Raw genomic sequence first — 24,381 nt, forward strand, 5'->3', positions numbered from 1 at the left:
AATTAATTTACTTATTCAGTGCCATACCAATGAAACAACCAAAAATTATTTTGTAGAGCTAGAAAAATAATAACAAAATTCTTCTGGAAGAACAAAAGATCAAGAATATAAAGGGAATTAATGAAAAGAAATTCAAGGGAAGGTGGCCTAGCTGTACCAAATCTAAAATTGTATTATACAGCACTGGCTAAGAAAGAGTGTGGTGGATCAGTGAAATAGGTTAGGTACACAGTAGTCAGTGAGTATGGTAATCTACTGTTCGATAAATCCAAAGATTCCATCTTCTGGGATAAGAACTCACTATTTGACAAAAATTGCTGGGAAAAGTAGAAAACAGTGTGGCAGAAACTAAGCATAGACCAACATTTTATACTGTATATCAAGATAAGGTCAAAATGAGTACACAATTTAGACATAAAGAGTGAAACTATAAGCCAATTTGGAGAGCAAAGAATAGTTTGCCTGTCAGACATATGGGGAAGGGAAGAATTTATAACCAATGGAGAACATTATAAAATGAAAAATGGATAATTTTGATCACATTAAATTAAAAAAATTTTTTGCACAAAGACAGTGCAACCAAGATTAGTAGGGAAGCAAAAAACTGGGAAACAACTTTTATAGACAGTGTCTCTGATAAAGGTCTCATTTCTAAAATATATAGAGAACTGAGCCAAGTCTATCAGAATACAAGTCATCCCCCAATTGATAAATGGTCAAAGGATATGAACAGGCAGTTTTCCAATAAAGAAATTAAAGCTATCATACTTTTTTCTATAAGAAATGATGAGCAGGCAGACTTCAGAAAAACCTGGAAAGACTTTCATGAACTGATGCTGAGTGAAGTGAGCAGAACCGGGAGAACACTGTACAAAGTATCAGCAACATTGTGTATTGACCGAATTTGTTAGACTTAGCTTTTCTGAGCAATGCAATTATCTAAGACAATTTTAAAAGATTCATGATGGAAAGTCCTATCCATATCCAGAGAAATAACTATGGAGTATGAATGCAGATCAAAGCATACTGTTTTCTATTTCCTTTTTTGCCTTTTGTTTTTCTTTCTCATGTTTTCCCCCTTTTGTTCTGATTCTTCTTTCACAACATGACTAATGTGAAAATATGTTTAATATAATCATACATGTATAGCCTATTGCATGCTATCTTGTGGAAGAGGGGGGGAAATTTAGAACTCAAAATCTTATAAAAAATGAAAGTTCAAAACTAAAAATAAATACATAAATTTAAACGTAAATTTTTTGAAAGAAGCGTATGTCATGGATACAATTGTTTGTTTTTGTTTCCCAGAGAGCTTGTTATTACATTTAACAGAATATTCCTGCTGGATGGATGGATGTTCAGACCTGTCTTTTGTCTTTAGAGATTCAGTCTAAGTTTTTTCCAAATAGCTCTAAGACAAGTTCTGATGAGGAAGTTCATTGAGCAATCCTCAGCTCCAGATTACCAGAAATGTCCTTTGAACAATTTCTTTTTATATTAAAAGCTAGGCCTCAGATCTGATTAAGCATAATCAGAAGGCTGTGCAGAGGGAAAGATGTAGAAGACTTCCCTGCTACCCAAGGTCCTGAATTTGAGGGTTCTGAGCCTCCTGATTCAATCCATGGGTGAGCAACTCTGCCAAGCTGACCCAGAGTAGGGGATTATTTCTGGGGGGAGTTAGGAGGAGTCCTTTGATTTTCCCATTGGAGATAAGGGGCTTGTGTATAAAAACTCTTCTATTAGGCACTTGTGAGGTGTGGGGAGAGGGAAAGGTCAATCATTTTGAAGTAGTCAGGATTCAGGGGAGGATCTTTTCACAGAATATAAATCAGAGCCCTGTATTTGCCTGAGAAGATGTGGTGCAGCTTATTTCTTTACTTTCTTTTTCTTTCATTCTTTCTTTTTTTGTGAATAGTATTAGATTTTCCTCCCAATTACATAAAAAGATAGGTTTTAACATTCTGCTAAAATATTTATTTCTTTTTACTTTACAACATTCAGTTCCACAAGTTTTTGAGTTCCAAATTTTCTCCCCCTCCCTCCTCTCCCTCCTCCCCAAGATTGTGTGGAGTCTGATATAGGCTCTACACATACATTCACATTAAACATATTTTCACATTTCATGTTGCAAAGAAGAATTATAACCAGTGGAATGAATCATGAGAAAGAAGAAACAAAACAAAACAAAACAAAAAGAGAGAAGAAATAGTTTGATCTGCATTCAAACTCCACAGTTCTTTCTCTGGATGTGGACAGCATTTTCTATCATGAGTCTTTTGAAATTGTCTTGGATCATTGTATTGCTGAGAAGAGCTAAGTCAATCATAGTTGATCATTACACAATGTTTCTGTTACTGTGTACAATGTTTTCCTGGTTCTGCTCATTCACTCAGCATCAATTCTTCTAAGTATTTCCAGGTTTTTCTGAAATCCACCTGCTCATTATTTCTCATAGCACAATATTATTCCATTAGAATCATATACTACAACTTGTTCAGCCAATTCCCAATTGATGGGCATCCTCTTAATTTCCAATTCTTGGCCACCACAGAAAGAACAGCTAGTAATTTTCTTGTATATGTGAGTTCTTTACCCCTTTTTTGATCTCTTTGGGATACAGACCTAGTAGTGGTATTGCTGGATCACAGGATAGGAACAAATTGCTCTCCAGAATGGTTGGATCAATTCACAACTCCACCAATAGTGAATTAGTGTCCCAATTTCTCCACATCTTCTCCAACATGTATCATTTTCCTTTTCTGTCATGTTACCCAATCTGATAAGTGTGAGGTGGCACCTCAGAGTTGCTTTAATTTGTATTTGTCTAATCAATAGTGATTGATTTTCCCCTACGACTATAGATAGCTTTGATTTCTTCATCTGAAAACTTCCTGTACATATCCAGTGACCAGGAACTCTTCTTTATACTTCTCTCTTGTATTCTTAGTTATTGGTGCACAGGTCATTGTTCTCTAGGAGAATGTAAATTTTTGCTGTTTTATCCTCAATTCAGAGCTGAGGGCATTTCCCATAATAGCTGCTCACTAAGTCACTGTTCAGTTGGATCATACTGATAAACTACATGGCACTGATTTTTAGCTCTGTGGTTGCCTAAGCTGGGCTGGGGGTGCTACTGCTGGGGAGCCATTGCTTTGATCTTGAGAATCAGAATCCCCAAAGCTGGATAGCTCCGGAGTCAGTGCCAGAGCTGTCTAAAAGTGCAAATGGCCTTTCTCTGGAGTAAGTTCCCCATCCCTGCAGATCTTTAATGGAAATGAAAAGAACCATTGCAGAAATATGAGGAAGCTTGCATTCTCATCTGATGAAAAATTGATTGGTGGTGGGGTCCATCAGTAGGTGGGGAATTTGGACATCAGTTCAACCCTCTGTACCTGAGGATTTCTCTCCCCCCTGTTCACAGGGCATCATGCTGATGACTTCATCAGGAGCACTGAGTCTGGACAGATCCAAGGGACTCAAATCAGTATCAAGGGGATTGACAAAGGTGTCCATGTTTTCCTGGGAATCCCCTTTGCCATACCCCCTGTGGGGGCCCTGGGGTTTTCTCCTCCACAACCACTGGATTCATGGAGCAATGTGAGAGATGTGACTGCTCATCCACCCACATAAGCACCTTCCTCTATACTTTTCTTACCAGATGAGCACAAGGGTGCCATCAATTTTTATTCAAATTTTATCTCTATGTTTGGCTCACAGTAGACTTTTGTTAAATATTTGTTGAAGAAGTGAATGTTCTGAATCTCCCCATGGGCAATGAGATCTCAAATAATTGTTTAATGATAATAGTTCATGTTTATTTAGACTTTGGAGAATAACAGAATTTAGAAAAATACTATGAGGTAGTTGATACACATATTACTACAGATAGGAAAACAAATGCTAACAGAGGGGAGAGGCAGCTAGGTAGTTCACTGGATAGAACACTAGGCCTGGAGTCAGAAAGACCTGAGTTCAAATCTGGCCTCAAATACTTACCAACTGTGTCACCCTGGGCAAGTCTCTTAACCATTTTTACTTCAGTTTCCTCATCTTTAAAATGAATTGGAGAAAGAAATAAAACTGCTCCAATATCTCTACCAAGAAAACCTCATAAAGGGTCATGAAGAGTCAGACACCACAGAACAACTCCAGAGATTAAGTGAGTCACTCGAAGTCAGAAACTTACTTAATAACAAAGCTAGAACTCACAGAATGGTAGGCTCAGAAAGAAGGGGAACACCTTAGAGGTCATTGAATCTGATCCCTTGTTTTTTTTTAAGTAGTTGATGCCTTTTGTTTTGGAAACCACACTTATTCCCCATTCCATACTCCAGCCTGCCTCCTACTCTCCATCATAGTGCTCCTCTATGACAAAGAAAATCCACCTGACACAGTGGCCAGCAGTGCTGCTCTTGGCAAAATGTTACTAGTCATGATCTGCATTAGTTGAAGTCGACTTTCATCAGTCTGCAGCAGGTTTTCTGACTTCCTCACGTTCATCCTCTCTTACAGCAACCACATTCCGTGACATTCACACCCTACATTGTGTCCAGCAGTTCACCTGTTAGTAATATTTGGCTTTCAAGTTTTTTTAAATTTAAAAAATACTTAATTTCCAATTTAACAATCACCAACAAACCCAAACATTTCAATAAACAATGAACAAGAAAAAAGACTCTATAGGAAGTTGCAAAATGTTGGCAAGTCACTGCAGCTCTGCCTGCCTCAGTTGCCTCATCTGTAAAATAGGGATAATAACAGCACCCACCTCCCAAGGGAATTGTGAGGGTCAAAGGAGATCATGTTTTATCCCCATATGGTTCTATTCAGGTTGTTCATTTCAAGTATTTGTAGGATGTCACTACCCTAGAAAATATGGCAAGGAGCATGAAAATGAACATCCCCATCACTGCCAGTTCTGAAGACTGTTTGTACCTCAATATCTATGTTTCCGTCCACACAAAGGAGGGGGCCAGATTGCCGGTAAGCCAGACTTCTGCAACTTCCCCAGCAGGGGATGAGAATCCCAGGGCATCAGAACTTGGAGGTCATCTCTTTCCACCAGTATGGGGACAGTCATCCTCTCTAAATATCTCTGACAAGTCATCTAGCCTTCTCTGAAGTAGTCCAGGTCAGGGAGCTCACTATGTTTTTTTTTAACCTGTTTTTACCTTCTCTAGGCATTCCAATCTGCTCTTGGGCAACAACTCACATCGTTAGCAAATGTTTCCTCCTATGAGGCTGAAATCTGCCTCCTCATTACTTCAAGGCATTTAGGTGGCACAGTGGATAAAGGTCTAGGCTTGGAGTCAGGAAGACTCATTTTCATGACTTCAAATTTGGCCTCAGACACTTACTAGATGTGTGACCCTGGGCAAGTCACTTCACTCTGTTTGCCTCAGTTTCCTCATCTGTAAAATGAGCTGGAGAAGGAAATGGCAAACTACTCTAGTATCTCTGCCAGGAAAACCTGAAATAGGGTCATGGATAGTTGGACATGACTGAAAATGACTGAAGTTACTTTAGGGAATTAGCTCCATCATTTGGAATGATATCTGTTTCTGCTACAGGTTATTATTGCTAAAGGAATTCAGCATAGTAGTGATAAAGTGACTTTCCAAACACTTCTTGATCCTGTCCTGATCATCTTGTTGATGTAGGGAACTTCACTGTGTGGAAAATCTGCTGATGAAGACAGGCACCTCTTTTGTAACTCGGGGCCTTGGCTTGTCTGGTGTACTGAGACGCTAAGTAACTTCCTTGTGGTCACGTACTATATCTCCTATGTGTCCAAGGCAGGACTTGAACCCAGTCCTTCTCACTCCAATGCTAGCCCTCTATCATCTACACCAGGTATCCTTCCTTAAAGTAAACGATAGTGAACCTAACTGCTCAAATGTCATCGGCCCATGAAGCCTTCTCTGAACCTCAAGAAACCAACATTCAATTCAACTATCATTTCCACAAGCCTGGAGCCCTTTTCTTCAGTCCTGAGGATACAAAGAGAGGTGTGTTTTCTCTTTCCTCTGAGCTCCCTTAATGTTATTTTGGATCTCCCTCATGGCACTCATCCTGTCACTTAATACAGACTACGTTGTTGTTGTTCCGTCATTGTCCACTTGTGTCTGACTCTTTATGATCCCATTTAGGGTTTTCTTGGCAAAGACACTGGAGTGGTTTGTCACTTTCTTCTGAAAAGAAGATAAGGAAACTGAGGGCAAAAAGGTGAAGTGACTTAAAGTGTCCAGGGTCCCACAGCTACTAAGTCTCTGAAGGTGGATTTGAACTCAGAAAGATGAATCTTCCTGACTCCAGGTCCAGTACAGACTAAATCAGTCTGTGTTTTAGTTTTTGGATCCTTTTGCTATCCTTGTCCTCTAGTTAATTGAAAGTACTTTGAGGACATGGACCTAGTATTATTCTAAATACACATCACAGAGCCTTGCATATAGTAGATGCTCAGTAAATGTATTGAATGAATGAATATGCCACAGAGTCAGAACAAGTTCCGAAATACAGAATTATCAGAGTTGTTTTCACAAAAGGAGTTTGGGCTTTGGAATACTCTAGGGCTGGGAGGATGAGAAAACTGGAGGAAATGCCACCTATGCTGGCCCTGCAAAGGGAGACAAAAATGAATTTCAATTGTTTCCAGGAGAGTAAGGGGAACCTGGAAGGAAGGAGTGAACTGGGGGAGATGTGAGGTTGCCTGTTTCCATGGGGCGGAGTAATTTTGTCTAAGAGACACTGAGCTTGCTCAGGCAAAGCTCAGCAGGCCTGGATTCAGACCTTCCATACCAGAAAGAATCTTATCCTACAATTTTCTTCATTGTTTGTACCCTAAGGGTTTATGGTTTGAATGGTGGGTCAGAAGGGAGATGAGTGTGGTAGCAACCGAAGCAAGGAGGGTAGGGAAGAGAACACAGGATTAGAGTGAGAATTCCTGAGGACAAAGACCAGTTCTGGCTCTTACTAACTGTATGACCTTCTGCAAGTCACTTAACTTCTCTGGGCCTCAGTTTCCCCATCTGTCAGATGGGGGCACCACACTAGGTAGTCTCTAAATCCCCTTTCAGCTCTAAAACCTATGATTCGATGCTCTTGTCTGAGACAGAATTCTGGGTACATAGTCATACGCACACAAGGGAAGGAGATCCAAGGCAAGTCCCCATGTATGAAGTGCTCCCTGTTGTCTCCATGCATTCAGTTACTCATAACAAAATGTGCCCTTGCAATAGCCGGTCCACACTATGGCTTTTTAGTGCCCAGGATTTGATCCATTGCATTTGCTCTCATAGCAGGGCTCTAGCTACTTCCTGATGCCCAAACATGCCCACAGAATTCTAACCAATTGCTTGTTATATTCCATTGAAGGGAAATAATCTTTCCATGTGAGCAAAAGCCCCTTCATCTCTCTGCCACCCTAGGCATGCAGCATCCCAATGCATTAACAAAAGGAACCACACATTCAAAACATCATGGTATCGCTGAATAGTAACAGGAGGTCTATCTCTTGTAATTTTAAATATAGAGATTATAAGATTTGTTCTTAGATCAGGATTTAACACTTAGAATTGGATAGAGCACTGGACCTGGTGTCTGGAAGATCTGAGATCAGATCTGGCCCCAGGTACTCACTAGCAGTGTCAGCCTGGTAAATCATTTAACTTCCATTTGCCTTAATCCATTGGACAAGGAAATGGCAAACAAACCCAGTATCTTTGCCAAGCAACACCCATACTGGATCACAAAGTGTTGAAAACTACTCAACAACAACATTAAGATTTTAAGGATACAATTTACTTTTTCTGGTTTCCTGATGGTATGGAGCCCCAAAGCTTAATCTTGGCTGAAAGTTACTGTGGTCTCCAGTGTTGTAGTTGGGGTATCCTGTTTGGTGTCAGTGATATAAGACTGAAACGATATTCCTTCCTGCCCCACCACATCTCCACAAGGCAAATATAATTAGAAGGATTAAACACAGGTCTATGGGCAGGGTATGGGTTAAAGTCCTTTAAAGATGAATATTAATCACTTGAAACTTCTCCCTATAAAGTGAGTAACCTGTAAGAACAACCACAAAAGAGATAGAATGTATTTTGATAACTTTGTTATCAAAGGAATTGTTATTTAAAAGGAATAACAAGTTGTATATAGTAGCTTTGCTGTTTCATGTGCAATCTTTTTTATTATACTTTGTTATAGAAATGCTTGTTTTATGATATAAATTAAAAAGTAATACAAATTAAAAAAAGAACCAATAGAAGGCATAGCCTAGTGCTGCTAATCTATTCTAGCAGGTTATCTTTGCTTGGAGAGAGCAGCTACTGTTACATAGAAAGGTTCTCTGGGCCACAGTTGAACACTCACAAGATGATGATGAAGATCTTATTGCCCAGGGTGCATTCTCTATTGTCTGTTTGGGTCTGTGTCCCTTAGAAGGGAGTTCTGCCTCTTTTCCCTGTTCCCATGGGAACAAAGATCTTTTGGAAGCACCTGTTTTGCTCAGTGTGTATTTGGCAGCAAGAGGATCTTAGGGAGTTGATTCTCCCAGGAAGATTCCAAGGAGGATCTGAACTACCTCTGAGTTAAGTCAAGTGGGCTCTTACCTGAGAGGAGCTCTGATGCAAATCTTGTCAACTCCTGATATACAGTATCTTGATAGGCAAATTCACTCACCTTTAGAGCTACTTTATCATTGGTCACAAGATAACAGCATACAATATTCTCCAGTTGCTCAACTGGAGTGGCAGAGTCATGCTTGGTGATATTTGTTCCTGTAAAGAAAGCCATGTCTGATTTCTGCAGATGATGGTGCAGATCCATGGTGGTAGTCTCATTGTTGGCTCTACTTTCACATATGATGGTTAAATATTGTCTGCCTCCCAGAATGTGGTAGTGGTGACCATCCAGTAAAGGGCTGGTGTCCTTGGGTTCTTCAGGTGAGATTTGACCCCAGCGAAACATGAGTGCAATTTCCAGATCTGTGAGTGGTTGAATGTTGATAAAGATAAATTCCTGACTAGACAACTTATATTTTGTCTTTCCTTGCCTTCCCCCCAAACTAATGATATTGTAGAAAAAGCATTAGGTTTGTGGCCAGAGGACCCAATTTCAAATTATGGCCCTATTTCTTAGGACCAATAAGTTCACTTCTCCCTTGGCCTCAGATTCTAGATAGAAAGATAGGTGGATTGATCAATTGATATATAGATAGGTAGGTAGGTAGGTAGATAGATAGATAGATAGATAGATAGATAGATAGATGGCTGGCTGGCTGGCTGGACAGATGGATAGATGGACAGATGGTTGGATTGATGGATGGATGGATGGATGGAGGGATGGTTGGACTAGAAGACAGATAGGCAGGTAGATAAAACATTAAGTACTAAGTATTGTGGTCACAAAAGTAAACGAGATGATCCTACTGTGTTAACCTAATCCTGGCTTGCTGTACTGCATAGTAATAAAGGTCATGATTACATTAGCTTTCCAAGTCCCAATTGTGTGGGGTACCCTTACCAATATAAAATTTATAAAGCAAAGAGGCGTCTGGATGTAAGAACAGAAAGTATTCATTCAATTCTCACGAGAAAGTTGCGTCACCTCCACTAGGACAAACTAGTGGAAGGAGGTGAATTACAAAAGGCAAGGCACCAATTTATATCCTAACGCAAAAGATTCCTGCCCACCACTATCCCTCCTCTCCATTGGCTGGGAGGTGGGCTTACAATCTAGGTGCAAAAAGCTAGACAAAGAACCAGGAAATCAAGCACAGCCAATTCAAAACATAACTCTTTATTTAGCAACTAGATGCTGAGGTGGCAGTAATATGGCTAAGGTAAAGAGGAGGAATGAAGGAGGGGAGGGGGAGTCTTCCTGGAGCAGGAAACAAAGAACCCGTATGTAGTCCATTATATCCTTATTTGGTAAAAACTTTGTGCTAGGACTAAGGGAGAGAAAGGGAGGGCACTTACTGTCCCAAGGCCTGAATTCCTAAGAGTTAGGCAATCCACTCCCTGCAAGGTTAAATCCTGAGTCCATTTTAATCCCTCCCCTCCCGCCTCCAACTCTACTTACTTTAAGAATGAAAGAAGGAAATAATCTGTATTTTCTCTCTCTGTGAAGTCTTCACATGAGTTATCTCCCACTCACAATTTTCTGTAATGACTTATGTAAAGTTATCTATCCCTTTTACTGTGCTCTCTGGAATGCCTGCTCCATAAGTAACAAAACTGTTTTTATCTTTAACCCTTTCCTTTCTTACCTCTTGTCTCTGCTTGTACTCCTGAAGCCCTGACATTTTTCTGATGGCAACTTTCCTGGTGATCATTTCTAGGCACTATTTTCTTTCTCACTCATGCCTCCATCACAGGGAAGCCAAAATACTTCTTGTTTCCCATTACCACTTCCAGACTCTCCCTCTACAACCATCACTCAGCAACTTCTCCTTTGAGGATCATTAAATCCATATTCATCACCCAATCAAGATTCTAGTGGCTGTTATTTACCACCCTGTAGTACACTCTCCTTTCTTTCTCAGTGAGTTAAGTGCCTTCTTTACAGTCTTTTTCTCTGTCCCAAGTCCCGTCTTCATACTGAGGGACTTCATCTTGCTATTCCCTTAAACATTCTAACTCCCCAGTTCCTCCGTATATTCATTTCTCATAACCTACTCCTCCACGCCACCTCAGCTACAGAGATGGTAACACCCTTGATTTTACCTTCACTCATGAGTGTTCCACTTATATGTTCATTAACTCTGAAATTCCTCTATCTAGTTATAATCTCTTACCATTCTACTAGACTCTCTGCCTTGTAACCCCTAACTCTGTTCTTCATCCTCACCTTGACCTTCAATCTCCTTACCCTCAGTTCTTTCCCAGGCTATCACCCCTGCTGGTTATACTCTCTTCCCTTCTCCATCCTAACCCCTTAGTGAATCACTTGATATGTACACTGACCCCTTATCCTATGACAAATTATTCCCTGCCAACCCTCAGCCTTGCCTCACTCCCAATGGCATCCACACTTTTTGCTCTTCTTCACATACTGCCAAATGAAGTTAGAGAAAATCATGAAACTGTGTTGCTTGGTCCATTCAGATTAATGTTTCATAATCTTAACTGTGTCATCGCTGTGGCGAGACAACCTTTTTGCACCTCTGTAATCAGTTCTCAGCCTGGCTTTTCTAAACCTTTGCATCCGTCTTCAAACTTCTCATTGGCTTCTCCTCCCCTCACCATCTCAGCTCACAACCTTGCTTTATATATTGCTGAAAAAAATGAGGCCTTCCACTGATCTCCCTCCTATGCCCTCCTCCTTATCTTATATTGATCAGATGCCTTCTGTTGCTATCTCCTCCTTTACCTCAGTCCTACAGGAGGAGCTGGACACTATCACCACTCCAGTTCAAACTCTCACTACGTTACTCTCAGACTTACAATGACTGCTTGGTTGGCCTCTTTGCCCCTTCTCTCCCTACTCCAGTTCATCCTCCACTCAGCTGTCAGTGGTCTTCGTACAGCAGTGGTTAGACCATCACCCCCTTATTCAGTCAATCAGTCAGTTAACAAGCATTTTAAGCAGTTATTATAAGCCAATCACTGTGGTAAGTGCTTGGGATACAAAAGGAAGTCCATTTCTATTCTCAGGGAGTTCAGTTCTAATGGGAGACAGCATATAAATAGCTATAAGGATACAAAATATATACAATGTAAAGGAGAAGTGATTTTAGAGCGAAGGTGTGACAATTGTGACTTTTGAAATACATTGTGTCACATTGTTGTTATAAGTGATAGGACTCCAATAGGGAGTCACAGGGTAAGTAACCATAAACATTTAAATAATAACAAATAGCCAGTACTTTCACACACCCTGACTTATTCTGATCCTGTAACCTCAACTGAATAGATTCCCAGCTGACTGCATGACTGTGTGCTGACACCCATTCTTGGAGTTCCTGAGTCCAGCATCAATAAGGGATCCTGAGGAATTTCCCCACCACATCCAGGTCTGATTAAGAATACCATCTCTCACATGTGGTGCTGATGTCCTGACCAATCTCCCTTTAAGGGATAAGACTGACCTGCTCATTCCTCACTGTGAGTGTGTACTCTCACTAAGTCCTTGCCAATGTATGAGTCTCTCTGATATAAGTTCCCTTAATCTCTGCCTGTCAATGGAGGTTGTCACGGGGAGGGAGAGAGAGAGAGAGAGAGAGAGAGAGAGAGAGAGAGAGAGAGAGAGAGAGAGAGAGAGAGAGAGGCTTTCATTTTTGTTTTGCCTGGTTGGTGCACCGCATAGTAATAAACTCATGCTTCCTCTAGCTTCCCCAGGAACAATTTTCTATAAAGCCTCAAACTGGGATTCTTGCTCTAGAAGGCACTAGCAGTGAGGGGTATTGGGGGGAGGGGGGAGGAGGCAAAGTGAGATCTCTTGAAGAAAGCTGGATTAGAGCTGTCTCACATGCCTTTAAGGAATTCCAGTCATGGGGATAGCCAGGGAAAGTCAGACTTGGGAGGTACAGAGTTGTGTGTGAGGACAGCAAGAAGGACCATGTTGCTGGACTGGAGTTCATGGAGAGGAGCTTGGCCTCCTCCTAACTTTGTAATCTCATTCTCCTGCACATTCTGCCTTCTTCCTGGTCCCTGAAAAAGATACTCCATTTTATCTGTTCATTTTCCCTCCTCCTCCTAGTGGCTTCCTTCGGGACTCAGTGCTAATCCCACCTTCTGCAAGAAGCCTCTCCATCTCCCTTACTGCCAGGGCTTTCCCTCTGGGATCATCCCCACTCTATCCTGTATAGTTCTGGTTTGGGCACGGCTATTGGCATGCTGTCTCCCCCATTACAATAAAGTCCTCCAGGGCAGGGATTATGTTTACCTTTCTTTGTATGATCAGAGCTTGGTATAGTGCCTGGCACATAGTAGGTGATCAGTAAAGGTTTCTTGACTTGACTCGAAATTCTAGTAGGGAAGGACAAACAAGAAAAGAGAGGTAAAAAAAAGGAGGGGGAAGGGAGAGTGGGGGCAAGGCAGTTTGTGGGGAGGTGGAAGAGATTGGGGAGTAAGCTGGAAGGGAAGAAAGCAGCATGGCAGAGGCTCCCCCTGGAAGGTCCAGAGAGCTGCTAAAGAGGCCCATACTGGGAGTCCTTCAGGTGGAGGAATTCAAGATCTGTCTCAACAGTTAACGTCTGTAAAAGAAGCACAACAACAACTAGCATTTGTATGGTCCTTTAAGGTTTACAAAGTGCTTTATAAACAGTGTCTCATTTTATCCCTGCAAGAACTTTGAGAGATATATGCTATTATTATCCCTATTTTCCAGATGAGGTAACTGAGGCAGAGATCTAAATGAATAACCCCTGGTCACACAGCTAGTAGCAAACAAATGGTCTTGCCATGTCTAGGTCCAGCATTCTGTCCATTGCATTATCCAGCGACATGAGATGGTCTTTAAATATCATAATCCTATGAATTCTCCAACATTCTCTAACAGCTGGTTTTCAGCACTGGGGATGAGCATACACCCGGCCCCTGGGGTTACCTGGATCAGATGGCTACCCTGGGGTGGGTCCAGAAGAACATCACCCACTTTGGAGGAGATCCTGTCCATGTGACCATATTTGGGGAGTCTGCCAGGGCAACAAGTATTTCCTCACATGTAGGTGGTAAAGATATGACCCCAGCCTGAAGGAGGCCTCTTGTAGCCAAAACTAGTCTCACAGACCTGAGTTTTTCTTCGTCTTCTCTTATCTTTCCCCTTCTCAGAACCATTGGGGCTGCTGACTTCTTTCTCTAAGGCTGGCACCTGCCCTTGCCTTTCATTTGCAGATCCCACTACACTTCCCTGCCCTAGTCCCAACTAAACATCTACAACCTTTTCCCTCTTACTTTACTGGAGATAGTAGATGAGTTATCCCTTTTTAGAAGCTTACTAACAACTTTTAGTAAGAGGAAAAGAAATACACAGTGTAATAATGAAATAATTCAAGACCAAGTGATACCCGATTTCGCCACTGAGGTGCATGTTTTCCCAATGCTGCTCAGAGGCTCTCTGCACCTTCCCGGGTGGCCTTTGTGACAAGCTGTGGCTGCAGGTCTGTTCTCTCCAGTCTTTGCTGATGACCCTCTGAGAGCTTAGCATGGCTGTCCCTCATATGACATACATAAAATCCATTAGGGGGCTTAGAGGCAAAGATCTTATGGCTTAATAACCCTCCTCCCCTAGGAGTTTGCACATCTCTGACATAGCCTCTAGGCTGTGATGTGCATGGGAAGAAGACTTCGGTGTAAGGATAATGCTAAAAAAATAAGAGCTGGTGGGAAAGTAGGAAATTCCCATGATATAGTGGAAAAAACTCTTGGATTTGAAGTCATTTGATCCTCACAACAACCCTGGGATTTCTCATAATCGATAAACAAATAGTAATCAATAATCAATAGACAATGTTACCTTATAAGGGGGCAGGACATTGGAATAGTGTAGCTGGGTTATAGAGCACAGGCATCTTATCATAACCTTTTACTGAACCACCCAGAGTGCTGTGGACCATGGCCAACGCTACTTAGCCCTCTTTTCTATCTAATTGTCTTATAGGCCTGGCTGTGCCAAAGGGCCCAAAGACCAGGATCCCAAAAAGAGTCTGCTGTTTGGGACTCTCTTATACCATTGGCTTAGGGGTATGGCAGGGTAAATAACAGCCCTGGCTTTCAGACTCACAGTCTCTCTGTCTCTGCTAAGCTAGGACTGTCTGGGTCTCCCCATGACTGTTCCCTTCTCCCCTCTGCTGTGCTTTGCTCCCCCAGGTTGTGTCCCCTATGTTCAAGGTCTTGTTCCACAGAGCAATCATTCAGAGCAGTGTGGCCATCCTTCCTGGCTTCATTTCTTCCAGATCAGAATCAATTATGAATGTAAGTTCCTTGTTCTTTGTTCTTTGCAATTACTTTTGGCCTCCCAACCCCATGGCCTGGTGTCCCATTGATCTTCCAGCTCTCCCGGGCAATAAGAATGTACACTGGAATGCCACTGAATGTTGAAGCTGACAGTTACCATAGAGATCATCCAGTCCAACCACCTTATTTTACAGGAGAGGAAACTGAGTCACAGAGAGGGAGAATTCAATTCCTGCCTCTGCTTCTTCCTTGGTTCTGTGATTGTAGGTCAGGCATTTCCTTCTTGGGGCCTCAGTTTCTTCCTCTGTAAAAGCTGGTTTTATTAGATGGTTTGTAAAGTCCCTTCTAGCTCCAAATTCTCTTTTTTGACACCCCCAGAAAAGCAGGAAGCATTCTCCAAGGGGTCCCAGGTACAGGTGAGATGGAATGATCTGTATGGTACCTTCTACCTCTCTGGTTCTGTCATTCTGTGACTTGTCCAAGATCACACAATGAGTTGGTGACTGAGGTGCAACCAGAACTCAGCTCTCTGAGCCAATGTCACAGCTCTTTCAATATATCAGACCTTATCATGTGTCCTTTAGGGATATTTAGGTCTTTTCTCTCTGAGTTAATGGTAAACTTTTTGGGAGCAGGGACTGTGTCTTTGTAACCTGCTCCTGCCCATCCCCATCCCCATTGGCTGGCACTGAGCCCTTTACCGAGCAGGCTCATGATTGAGGGACTCTCCCCTGTAGACAGTCAGATTCCAGCTTGGTCTTCTTTTCGCCATTACTAGCTTAAGGATCCCTCTATTGTGATACAGTCCAGGGATTCCTCTATGAGAATATTAACTCTTTGTTGGTCCCTCTTTGCAGGTCATTGCCAATCTATTTGCTTGTGAGAGACACAATTCTGCCTCCATGGTTCAGTGCCTCAGGAGCAAATGTGAGGATGAGATCCTGGCCATTACAAGGTATGTTGGCTGAGAAGTAAGGGTTTCAGTACCAAGAGAAACTGCCAAAACATCTTAGGGCAGGGCTGGAAACCCAACTTTCATTACATGGAATTGAGGTGAAAATCTTATTCTCATTTTCCCCTAAACATTTTTTTTGTGTGTGCCAAGATTCCATCCCTTCCACTCTGGGCATACTATATCCTAAAATCCTTCCAATATTCTGTGTTTTAAATATTTCAGGTTCTAAAGTTCTAAGCTTTTTCATTCTCTAGTCTCATGCTCTCACCACTCAGATATTCTGTTTATAGACTCATATCTTTAGAGCTGGAAGGGTCCAATCCAATCTGATTCTAACATTCTGGGTTTCAACACAATCTGTTTCAAGTTTCCTTCCACTCCTGATACTCTACTTTGCAAATTTTTTTTCAACTGTAATATTCTATGCTCTAATATTCTATAAACTAAGGTATGGAGGATGCAGCTAGGTGATGCAATGTTTAGAATGCTTGGAAAACTGGCCTGATTTCAAATCTATCCTCAGACACTGTCATTTAACTGGTTTTCCTCAGTTTCTTCATCCTTAAAATGGGGATAATAGTAATATCTATCTCCCGGGGTTGTTCTGAAGACGAACTGAGAAAAATTGTAAAGTGTTTATTAGTTCAGTTCTGGGCACAGCATAAGCGCTAAATTAATGTGATGATTGATGATGATGATGATGAGGATGAGGATGAGGATGAGGAGGAGGAGGAGGAGGAGGAGGGTGGTGGTGGTGACGGTCCCTTCTAGATCCAATATTCTGTTCTCTGTCACCTTTAAGATCTAACGCCCTGTGGATCTTTGGAAGAAAGAATCACGGTTGTGGGAAGGCTCTCTCTATCTTCTGGGATTGATAGCTGTCATAAAAATATTTCTTTCATAAAAATATTTGATGTATATTATCTCATGTCTGTAATTTTGCAATGACCATGTGTCTTTGATGGTATGTGTATGATACCATTCCCAATTTAGAGATCTGGAAATTAGAACCATCGAATTGAAGCAACTAGAGGGCAGGGAGCTATTTGCTCTTATAGTTGCATACCCAGTGCCTAGGACAGCCTATGGAATGATGTATTGACTGGATATTTTACAAAGAAGGAAACTGAATCTCAGGAGGATTAAGCGACTTTGCCAAAAGTCACACAGCTCACATGTATCAGAATGGATTCCTGACCCCAGGCTTTTAGGACTAAGATCCTTATTCAATGCATCATCAATGCAAGTTGGAGTTATTTGCCTGTACTCAGTAGCGTTAGAACCACATTAAGTGTTAAAAGCAGCTCTAAATGCACCTAGTTGTTACTTGTTTTTAACTCATGTCCAACTCTTTATTATCTCTTTTGAAGATTTCTTGGCAAAGATACTGGAGTGGTTTGCCATTTTCTTCTCCACCTCATGAAAAACCTGAGGCAAACAGGGTTAAATGACTTGCCCAGGATCTCCCAGGTACTAAGTGTCTGCAGCCAGATTTGAACTTAGGAAGATGAGACTTTCTGACTCCAGGCCTGCTGCTCTGCCCATTCATTGTGCCACCTGGCTGCCCCTACATCTAATTACTCTGTCCATTATGCCACATTGACTCTTCCTTCATTCTGAAACTATTGTTTTTCATCCTGATTTGACAACAGCTTCCTCATCTGGAAAATGAGGTGCTTGGACCAGATGTTATTCTGAAGTACCTTCCAGCTTGAAATCTCCAATCTTATGAATATCCTTTGCCAAAGCACCCGTGAGATTGAGTTTCATTTTGGCCATGCAGATGCCACGGAGATGGGAGAAGAAAGGATTCCCGACTTTTAATCAAACCCAGCCCAGAATTCAGAGACTGAACATTTTGAGGTCTCCATGCCTTTCTTGCTTTATCCCATATTATTCCCCGCATACACTCTGTGCTCCAGCCAAACTCATCTATTCCCTATAGTGTCTTACCTTTGTGCCTTTGTTCAGGTTTTTTGTGTCTACAAAGTCCTCCCTTCATATTATCATACTGGTTTATAAAGTGCCTTTCTCATAACAATCCATGAGGTAGGGAGTGCAAGAATCGTCATTCCCATTTTATGTATGGGTAAACTTCTCAGGAGGTCTCCATGAATAGAGACATCCTGGAGTCAGGATGATCTGATTTCAAATCCAACCTGATACTTACTAGCTGTGTGACCCTGGGCAGGTCACTTAACCTCTGTTTGCCTTAATCTACTGAACAAGAAAATGGTGAATCACTCCAATATCTTCACCAAGAAAACCTCATGGTTAGTATTGGTATACTATGGTCAATGTGGTCATGAAGATTCAGACACAATTGAACAACAACAACAAACTTCTGAGGAGCCTAGAGGTGGTGACATATTGTAGCAATAAGGTTACTTGCAGCTACTGTGGCTGTGTAAGGCCAATAACTCCAGCACACAGGAGGGCTGCTAGCACAGATCCTTTGATCTGCTTTTCTAAGAAAAGCAATTTTAAAGGGTCCACAGTCTCACTTTAATTAAACATACATAGATCATTCACTTAGTTCAGGGTAAAAAATCAGCACCCTGAACTTCAGAGAAAACACAAACAGAAATTACAAGCAGAAATTATATAAACAGAGCAAATAACGCAAATCAGGTAGATAGGGCTTCTAACTGTCTGTCCATAGCAATACAAGCATACATAGTTACCAGAGGGAGAAGCACCAACATCTGGGTTTTCAATGCTGAGGGGGTTCCTTAATGGCTACCCAGAATCTCTACACCAACATTCTTCCAATGAGTGAGGCCCCAAAGCAAAATGCTAACCTCAGAGCATATCATACACTTCTTCAGGGTCAGAGGGTGTCACAACCATGTGACTTAGGCTTTCTTGTGACTCAAGCAAGTCATCAAAGACTTTTGATTCAATCAAAGGCAAGACTCAGTCAAAAGCACTTGACTGCCTTAGTGCTGAGAGGAACTAGAACAAGGGTCCAAGTAAAGTCATCTTTCATCTTGACTCCAGGTTGACTTCCAAGTCCCATGGCTCTTCCTCTGTAGGCTGACTCCTCCATACTCTCTCCTGGATTCCCATGTAGGCAGCTCTCTGCTCTTGTACCAGGTATCAACTCATGGGAACTGCTCCATTCTAAGCTCCTGCCCTACACCAGGCTCTAAGGGTTCCTGCCCACAGCTTTGGTTTCTGGGAAAACAAAGCTTAACAGGGCAGCAACACACACCAACACTATCTTTTCAATTTACCTCCAAAGTCCAGATGCTCTGTGTTAACAGCCCAGTTCAATTTAACAGCTCTCAAAAGAGGCTTAAGCTAACTTGCCTCCATTCACCTTCAAAGTTCAGAGGCTCCTTCAGCTAGTTTCTGCCATCAAAGGTCTTCTCACTCTTGGAGATCTCCTCTCTGCTCTAGAGGTGTCCTCCCAGCTCTTTTAGGTTTCCTCTCAGCTCAGTGCTCACAGCTCATTCTTTAACTCTTTTCTTCTCAATGCTGACAGCTCTCTCTTGATACCTTCTCTTCAATGCCCTCTCAATGTCTGCTTCTCCCACACTCTGGGCTCTCTTTATATACAGCTCTAGCCAGCATCTGATTGGCTAGAACTGAGGGCTCTGATTGGCTGAATTCATGCACATCTGATTGGCTAGAACTCAATGCACAAGTCTCTGATTGGGTAAAACTAAACACACATTCGATCCAGCAAAAATCTCACTTTGCTTGCCATTACATATATCCATTTCTCCAGCATAACAGTCAATAAACATCAGACCTGGGATTCAAGCCCAGGTGTCTCCCAGTTTTCAGTCCAGTCTTCCTTCCTCCCCCATCCTGTTACCTCTCATAGGCCTGCTTGATCTATTGAATTCTTCCCCATCTATTAAAGCTCAATTCCAATGTCCCCTTTTAGGAAGCTTTATGGGAAAACTTCTTGACAATAATTTAGTCCAATGTACTCTTTTAGTAGGAGAGGAATTTGAAACCAGAGAGATATAAATTGCCTTAATTGTCTGTTACCAGCTGAGCCAGGACTAGAATCCCAATCTTGGCCTTTGAGGCCAAGGTTCTCCTGCTGTTTATTCCAGAAGCATTTCTGGAGCAGCTTCTGTGTCCAGCCTGGGGGGACACAAAGTTAATACAAGGGCTGGATTCACGATGGCACTCCCCTTCTTAGGGGAGAGGGATTCATGTCATACTCAGGTAACAGAACCTAAATCCACAGGGGTGTCACAAGCTTGTGGGGTGAGAACTCTGAGGAAGAAAAGGGTCCTTCTGCTGCTATATAGAGAAGACTTTATGGAAGACATGGTAGTTAAATTGGCTCTTGAAGGAACTGAAGAATTTCAACAGGTAACAATGAGGGATAGGTTATTCTAGCCATGAGGAGCGAAGTGAGCCAAGGCAGAAAGGTAGGAAAAGGTGATTGATTTTCAGTGGAGAGCAGTGAATCAATTGTTGGTGAAACATGATGTACACAGCACAGATCAGAGTCCAAATAGTATGAGATAAGGCTGGAAAAGCAGAAGAGAGGGCTCTGAATGCCAGACTAAAGTGTTGGAGATTTTTTTTTCCAATTAGAGGGGGAGACTGGGAGGCCAGTTTGGAGACTGTTGCAAGAGTCCAGATAAGTGGGGACAGGTAGGTGGGGCAGTGAAGAGAGGACTGGCGCCATAGTGAGGAGGACCTAGTTCAAATCTGGCCCCAGACACTAGTTATGTGACCCTGAGCAAGACAGGTAACTCTTATTGCCTCAAAAAAAAAAAAGAATCTAGGTAAGTGATGGAACATGTCTGAAACAGAATGGTAACAATGAGAATAATGAGAAAGTGATACATAATAGGAGAATTTGGAGATACCCTTGCCTACGCTGGCCTGATTTTGTGAAAGCGGACCATGCTGGGGGGCAGAGGGGGCAGAATACCTGGGGCTCTGGCCTGCCATATCCATCATCTACCTTACTCTCTCTGACATCAAAATGAATAAAATGCCTTACCTTTCCACAAAGCACCTTCCCATGCATCAGCCCATTGAATAGTGATAATAACAATAGCTAAATGTTGTTAGCATTTCTATACTGCTTGAAGGGTTACAAAGAGCTTTGTGTGTGCCATTCTCATTTGATAGCCTCAAAACACTCCTGTGAAGTGGGTGCTGGCACTATCCCCATTTTACAGATGAAGAAACTGAGGCTGAGAGAGCAAGCCAAGTGCCATAGAGGTAGTTAAGGGTCTGAGTCAGGATCTGAACTAATAGTTTCTTGGTTCCATGTTCATCACTCAGTCCACCTATCATCTAGCTGCTATTTGATCCTCCCAAATACCTTGTGGGGGTAGCAGTGGGGGAAGGGAGGGATTGTTATCGTGGCTGTTTTACAGAAGAGGAAACGGAAGTTCAGAGAGAGGAATGGCCTTATCTAATACCACATCTAATCCTTCTGCCCTACCAGGTTCCCCCAGGAGACCCTGAATAGAGGCCCAGTTGCCTGAGAAGAAATTTGGTTTTTAATTTTGTAAGAAGTGGGAGGAGGAGTTTTGTTTCCACAGAACTGAAGGTGTAGTTCCCTTCCTCCCCCACCCCAGCTTTAGCAGAAACCAGGCCTCAGGTCGGTCAGGTGAAAGGTCAGAGGCTTGTACACATGCTTAAATGAGCCATTTGAGGAGAGCATGACTTAGGCAGTCAGTATCTGGCCAATGAAGAGCCTGGTGGGAGATTCAAGGTGAGGGTCTACTAAAGGACTGGCGTCCATCTGAGTCCTTTGTACTTTCTCCTGTACTCTGTTCAGGGGAGGTACCCATTTATTCGGGGAATAAATTTAAATTATAATTAAAATGTTCCTGACTTCCCAATGAGTCTTGCTTATTTCTAGACAATGTGAGTATGTTTCTAACAATTTTTATTCTTTGCATTTGTTTTTTTAACCCTTGGCAGAGTGCCAGGGACTGAGGAGGCAGTGAATAGTTGCCTAGCTGACTGAGTGAGTAGAGATTAAGGTATCAGCCCCTAACTCAATCTGTTTTTTTCAGGTGAACTGAATCAAGAGATTGAATCAGCTATTCTGTTCGATTCAATTCACATGATTAAGCACATCCAACATGCAGACCCCTTGGTTCAGCTCTAGGGAAGACACAAAGATAATTAAGACACAGTGTCTGACTTTCTCAAGTTTACTCCCCAGAAGGGAAGATGAGGCAGGAATGCAAAAAAACACATTTCCATCTTAATGACCTGGTGACCTCAGCAATGCCCTCATCCTCTCCTCTGATGTAGATGCTAACCTGTCCCACCATCCCAGCCTGGGTGATTCTTATCCTTGTGCTTCCATCAATCCTGCACAGAGGATCTGTCCAATTGTAGCTCTTCTTCAAGTTCATGACTAGGGTTGGGGTAGTCATTGCTCTGGCAGACTCACCCTACAAATGCACATCTTGAAAGGAAAACAAGGAAGATCAGGAATTCTCTTGGCCCACAACACCACCCTTCAGTCTCAGTGACTTCTCTTCCCCTTTGGGAACCATTAGGACAGGTGGTAGTGGCAAGAGCCTGGAATTTGGAGTCCAGTATTGTTGTGTTTGATTCTTTGTGACCCCATCTGCAGTTTTCTTGGCAAATATACTGGAGTGGTTTGCCATGTCTTTCTCCAGCTCATTCTACAGATGAGGAAACAAAGGTAAACAGGGATAAGTGATTTGCCAGGGTCACTGAGCTAGTAAGTGTCTGAGGCTGGATTTGAACTCAGGTCTTCCTGTCTCTAGGCTGAGATTTATGCACTGTACCATGAAGCTGCCCCAATGAAATGGTGTGCAATGATATGAGTTCAAATCCTGACTTGGCTACTTATTCCCTATGTGAGTTCTTTCACTCTTTGAACCTTCTACTTCAGATGTGTTAGAAAGGTGCAACACAAAAAATTAAGACCAAACTGCTTAAGGATGGGTCAAGAAGTCTCTCTATGGGTGCTACTACTGTCAGCTGACCCCTTCCTTGGGGCCCCTTCCTTGACTTTCAGGCTGAGCTGATGGTGGCTTGCTAGGCTTGTCAATGCAGTGGCCCCTTTCTCGTCTAAATGTTTGGTTTTTCCTCCCAGGGACCCAAATGGTGGAGACTTTATTCACTGGCCTGTCTATGACCAGAAGGAAGAGTACCTGCAGCTGAATTTGCAGTTGTATGTGGGAAAGAGCCTGAAGAGGGATAAGTAGGAGTTCTGGACCAAGACCTTGCCTCAGAAGATGAAGGAATAACAGCCTGAAAAGTCCTGGTGGAGTTGTGATCTCTAAGCCTAACTATTTTTGTAATTCTTTTTTTTAATATTTATTTTTATTTTTAGTTTACAACAAACGGTTCTACATAATTTTGAGTTCCAGATTTTCTCCCTTCCCTCCCCCTTCCCTCCCCAAGATGGCATGGAATCTCATATAACTACCACGAATAACTTCGCATTGAATTAATTTATACACTAGTCAAGTTGCGGAGAAGAATTATGACCAATGGAATGAGTCATGAGAAAGAAGAAACAGAACCAAAACAAACAAACAAACAAAAAAAACAACCCAAAAACAAAAACAAAAGAGAAGAGAAAAAGGTGCGCATGAAGTGTGCCTCAATCTGCATTCAAACTTCGTAGTTCTTTCTCTGGATGTAGATAGCATTCTCCATCGTGAGTCCTTTGGAGTTGTGCCTGCACCTTGTGTTACTGAGAAGAGTGAAGTCTGTCAGGGTTAGTCCTCACAGAATCCATGTATCTGTGGTTGTGTACAGTGTTCTCCTGGCTCTGCTCCGCTCACTCAGCATTATGTCATGTAGGTTTTTCCAGGTTATTATGAAGTCCGTATCATCCCCATTTCTTATGGCACAATAGTATTCCATTACCTTCATATACCATAGCTTGTTCAGCCATTCCCCAATTGATGGGCATCCCTTTGATTTCCAATTCTTGGCTACCACAAAAAGAGCTGCTATAAATATCCTTGTACATATGGGTCCTTTTCCTGCTTGTGTGATTTCTTTGGGATACAACCCTAGAAGTGGCATTACTGGGTCAAAGGGTATGAACATTCCTGTGGCCCTTTTGGCATAGTTCCAAATTACTCTCCAAAATGGCTGGATCATCTCACAACTCCACCAGCAATGCAACAATGTTCCAATTTTCCCACATCCTCTCCAGCATTTATAATTTTCCTGTTTTGTTATTTTAGCTAATCTGACAGGAAAGATGTGGTATCTAAGAGTTGTTTTGATTTGCATTTCTCTAATCAGTTGTGATTTAGAGCATTTTTTCATATGCCTATAGATAGCTTTAATTCCTTCCTCTGAAAACTGCCTGTTCATATCCTTTGACCATTTCTCAATTGGGGAATGGCTTGTATTCCTATATATTTGGCTCAGTTCCCTGTATATTTTAGAAATGAGGCCTTTAGCAGAGATACTACTTGTAAAGATTTTCTCCCAATTTTCTGCTTCCCTCCTAATTTTTGTTGCATTGGCTTTTTTTGTACAAAAACATTTCAATTTAACATAATCAAAATTATCCATTTTGCATTTTGTAAT

The 24,381-nt window shown here is 42.0% G+C and overlaps 1 pseudogene; it reads left to right on the plus strand.

Annotated features, from left to right (window-relative positions):
* The first annotated feature begins 1,555 nt into the window (after positions 1-1,555).
* On the plus strand, positions 1,556-23,033 carry LOC118842640 (annotated as a pseudogene).
* The last annotated feature ends 1,348 nt before the right edge of the window (positions 23,034-24,381 follow it).

This window comes from Trichosurus vulpecula, chromosome 3 (genome assembly GCF_011100635.1).
Source record: "Trichosurus vulpecula isolate mTriVul1 chromosome 3, mTriVul1.pri, whole genome shotgun sequence".
NCBI lineage: Eukaryota > Metazoa > Chordata > Mammalia > Diprotodontia > Phalangeridae > Trichosurus > Trichosurus vulpecula.